Here is a 5,313-nt window from a genome sequence, read left to right as displayed (position 1 = left end):
TATCGATGCCATTAATGAAAAATAAAAATTAAATCGAGGAAATGATAAAAAATCAACTTCAACTTTTACTCAAAGTCTTAGAGACCGTTCTCAGTGCATGCAAAAAACACCCTCATGATTCGAGATTGATTCTTCAGGGAGCATTCAGTGCAAGCGATCGCACGTTGATTCAATAAGAGCATGTGTGAACAGTTCATCTAAGGGGCAGTTCACACTGTATGTTATTCATCTGCATCTGCTGGTCAAAATCAAAAGAAAAAGAGTCCTTAATCGTATCTCCGAATTCGCATCCGCATAGGGGTCTCACTGGCTGAGCGGTATCACCGGCCAAATGCTGTACAACGTGTGGAGATAACGGGTTCGAATCCCGCCGTAACCTTGGATGCATTCTTCGTGATGTCTTTCTCTGAATTGTTCTATCTGTTTTTCTACTAGACAAAGGCTTATAAGCCTAAATTGAGCACACAAGCCAGCAAATGTATGTTGTTGATGTTGTAGTTGTAGTTCAGTTACGTCGCACTGGAGCTGCACAATGGGCTATTGGCGACGGTCTGGGAAACATCCCTGAGAATGATCCGAAGACCTGCTATCACAATTTTGATCCTCTGCAGAGGGGATGGCATCCCCTCTTCGGTAGCCTAACGACCTGCACACGAAGTCGAGCACTTTACAGTAGATCAGTTTAATGAGGACAGATACCGCGCACCCTCAATCCCTACGTAGGTTGATCAAAGTGGTCACCCACCCGCTTACTGACTGCAGTCAGTGATGCTTGACTTCAGTGTTCTACTGGGAACCATGTCTTAACGATCTACCGTGTCAATAAAGCACATCCGCATTTGTATTATTTAGTTACATTAACTAAAAATGTAAATAATTAATAGGTGTTAACAAGATAATAGAGATCAACTTATATGTACAACTTATATTCGTTTCAAATTAGAGCTTCCCGCAGTGAAATGATCGTTAAGACACGGTTCCCAGCAGATCACCGAAGTCAAGCATCACTGGCTACGGTCAGTGTGCGGGTGGGTGACCACTTGGATCAGTCTGCGTAGGGACCGAGGGTGTGCGGTANTTTCACACGATTAGACAATACGCACTTCAAAAATCTCAATAATGAAAAATCATTGACAATCATTTCGACATCTTTATAACTATAGATAACAAAGGGAATGCGACAGGACCACCTGAGGAAAGAGTTGGTGGTCCTGTTACCTCTTTCTTTGTTCATAGAAAGAGTTCAAGTTCATTGAGGGCTAACGACAAAAGAAAGAGGGGTTTAAATCACTTTCTCCAGATTTTTGCAATCCATTGATTCATTGATATGCAGGGGAAAATGTTGAAAGCACAAAAGCCTTTAACAGCTCTTTTTGGTGTGATATTCTTGAATTTAAAAAGGAAATGAAAGGAAACTTAAATTCGGTTAAAAATTAATAAACTAGGTGGACCGTATGACACCTCACGTTTGGAACCTTCGTAAGTATTAAAAAAAACAGCTTTAGGTTGAGCTATATAAGCCTGGAGTGTAAAATGTCGCATCTTAGGTTGATAAATTAATACTTCTAAAAATAGAAAAAAACATACTTGAGGTTATGAAATAATAACCTAAGGTAGAATAAGGAACGCCTCATGTTCATAAAAAATAATCTTTTCTAGTGCCAAAAAATACACTTGAGGTCGATTTATAATAATCAGAAATGTAAAATGGCAAACCATAGGTAGATAAATAAATACCTCAACAACTACAAAAATCTATACCTGAGGTTGAAAAATAATAACCTTAAGTAGAACATCGAACAACTCACGTTAGTAAAAAATTACCCATCCAACTGTCAAAAAATACACCCGAGGTAGATTTATAATAACCTGAAGTGCAAAACGACGCACCATAGGTTGATAAATAAATACCTCTACAAGCATAAAATTAGATACTTAAGGTTGAACAATAATTACATAAGGTCGAACTTAATACACCTCACGTTAGTAAAAAATTACCTTTCCAACAGACAAAAAATACACCTGAGGTAAATTTATAATAGTCTGAAATGTTAAATGAAACATCTTAGTTTGTTGAATAAATACTTCCACAAGCGTAAAAAAATATACTTCTGGTTGATAAGTAATAACCTAAGGTTGAAAATGAAACACCTTAAAGTAGTAAATATCTACCTCCCACATACGCAAAATTAAACACCTCTGGCTGATACATATATACCTCTGGAGGTATATTTAAGGTATATTTGAGGTTAATTTTGAGGTATTGATTTGAAACCTTTTCAACCTAACGACGTATTTAAATAACAATCTCTTTTATATCTTTGAAAAATACCTCATTTATACCTCAAAAATACTTCGATTTTTTCGTAAGGGTACCAGCACGTGTCTGAGTTTGATCGCGGTCAAATTGTGGCCTACCGGGATTGCGACTTATCATACCGAAGTATTGCTGCTCTCGTTGGTCGAGAGGACTGTTAGCAGAATATGGAATAGATGGGTTTATGACGGTCATATGGAACGTCTTGTAGGATCTCAGCGGTTCCCATTACTAACAGCCGAGAAGACAGACATGTTATCCACATGGCCTTAAGGGATCGTACAGCTACGTCACGAACCCTGAGTCAACAAATGACTGTTAGCCCTGGCCAGCACGTTCTCCTGATCTCTCACCAATTGAAAACATCTGGTCAATAGTTGCAGAAAGACTGGCACGCAACCACTCGTCAGTCACTACGGTCGATGAATTGTGGCATAATGTTGAAGCTGCATGGAATGCTGTACCCGTCCATGCTATTCAATCTCTGTTCAACTCGATGCCTAGGAGAATAACTGCTGTTATTGCTACCAGGGGAGGCTGCTCTGAGTACTTATTCCTCTGGATCTTTACATCCAAATATTCTGAAAATTTAATCACTTGTTCGTCCAACTATAATGTATGTGCCCAAAAAATATTATTCTGTTACTTGCATTCCTCCCTGGTGTAGTAATTTTAATGACCAGCAGTAGTGTAATTATAAGGATTATTATAAGTACGGATCAGATTATAAAGATTATCAGATTATTTTGTACAAAAAACCCTTATAATTTAGAAATTATAAGGGTCTTGTATACAAAAAGTACTATTTTGTTCTATTGCCTATTTAACTCATCTGAAATCATCTGAAATTATTTGAATTATTGAAATTGCCTATTTAACTCATCTGAACTATTTGAATCAATTGAGAAATTCCAATTTTCGACATTCCATTTTGACAATTGAGACATTCCATTTCCAATTTTTAACGTTTAATTATTTGAGACTATACAGGAAATGATAGAACTAATAGTTTAAAAAGTTGCGAGTGATTTTATAGATAAAAAGTACTACTTTTGACACGTATTATACACTGTTTTACGATCTAGGGCTATTTGGTATAGGTAAGGGTTGTTCCAAGTGAGTACATTCCAAAAATAATAATTTTTATTCAAGAGAAAAAAAACTCTAGGTAGCTGTTGACGCAATAGCCCTTTTGACTCGTATTAAGTCTTAAAGGATTAAGCGATAAAAATACGTATACAATACAGTACCTCATTTGTAGCAGAAACAATACCTCAGTTGTCTGTAAAGAAATTCCAGATGCGTAAATAGGTGCGAGTACCAAATTGTACCTTTAGTACGTAAAACTTAGAGAACTTATTTGTTTATCTCATTGTATTTTCAGATAGCTCCAATATAGCATTGTAAAAATTGTACTTTGGTACATGTCAAAAAGAGTACTTTTTATATATAAAAAACGTTACAACTTTTGATTTATTCGTTTTATTGGCTAGTATGTGGTTTCAAAAATACATGAGAAGCGATGCTTTACTTGTTTAGATAGCAAAAGATTCGTAAATAGGTACAAGTACAAAATTGTACTTTTTATACATTAAATCCTTTTAATTTCTAAACTATTTGTCCGATCATCTCAGTATTAATTTTATTCAATTCAGTGTCAAAAATCGCATCAGTAACTGTATCTTACTTGCCTATCCAGCAAAAAAATCAATTTTCCCTCTTAAATCACCCTCATTTCCATCAAAAAAGTAAAANAGAGAGAGAGAGAGAGAGACAGAGAGAGAGAGAGAGAGACAGAGAGAGAGAGAGAGAGACAGAGAGAGAGAGTAAAGTCGAAAGAAATGAGAGTTGTCTAGAGGAGAGTAGGATTGGGCGATGTAAGAAATTTTATATCGCGATATATCGTTTGTTAGATATCGCGATTTAACATATGTTCGAAAATTATCTATCAGAAATCTTTAAATCAATCAAAAACAAATGAAAGGAATAAATCTATTACGAAAGAAAATTTTTATTCTAAGAAAATGCTTCGATAACATCAATACCATTGCTTATTGCTTAATTTTTTTCTATTAAAATAATAAAGATGAACTGACTTATAAGCCTGTTTAGACGATCCAATTTCTTGGACAGAGATTGATTGATATTGAAGGAAACTTGTTTTGCTTTGAGCTTGGATCGTGTAAACAAACATCCAAGAACTTGGTCCAACTTCTTGAACGATAGTAGAGCATGTTCTACTTTCCATCCAAGTTTTTTCTCCCTTAACCAATCAGCGTCTTAGGTTTTGTGACGTCAACAAGCTGGCAGCAAATTATGTCATTTTGTTGTAGGTTTTCATATATTTTAGTCCAAATAAATTGATCTGTTGAGGTTTATTTGTGTTATTATGATTTTATTTGAATTTATTTAGTAATTTTAAACTTATGTAAGTATTATTTTATAAAGTTGAATATGAACAATGCGCAAGGTGTTCTTTTAACGAATCAGAGACATTCAAGAACTTGGATAGTGTCAACGAATCATCCAATTTCTTGGACAGAGAAATCCGTCCAATTTCTCGGATTCAAGAAATTGGACCGTGTAAACAGGCCTTAAGATCGATGTTCTAAAGTAAAAACAAACACAAGCTTTATTTTAATTTTTTTAAATTAAAAATGGCTTAAGATTTATTGGTTTGAAAATAATAAGAAAACTGTAACAAAATATTTTACATACATGCATTAAAAATTAAATGCTTTTGAAACATCGTTACTGTTTGTCTAAGATAGGTACTCTGCCAGATATTCGTCTGGAGCTGTGGCGGTGACTATGGTAACGAGGTATGATTATTTTAAGTAGGGGTGCGGGGTCCATCTTTAGGACTGGTTTCGGCGAGAGAAAATGAGACCTCTTCATAGAAGTTACCCTCCCTAAAATGCCCTCTTCTTGTTTCCATAGCACCAGACTGCCGCAGACTTAGTGGCGGTCAGAGTGAAAGTCAATTTGACAGATTT

Source organism: Parasteatoda tepidariorum, chromosome X1, assembly GCF_043381705.1.
Source record: "Parasteatoda tepidariorum isolate YZ-2023 chromosome X1, CAS_Ptep_4.0, whole genome shotgun sequence".
NCBI classification, from domain to species: Eukaryota; Metazoa; Arthropoda; class Arachnida; order Araneae; family Theridiidae; genus Parasteatoda; species Parasteatoda tepidariorum.
This window is presented reverse-complemented; position numbering follows the sequence as displayed.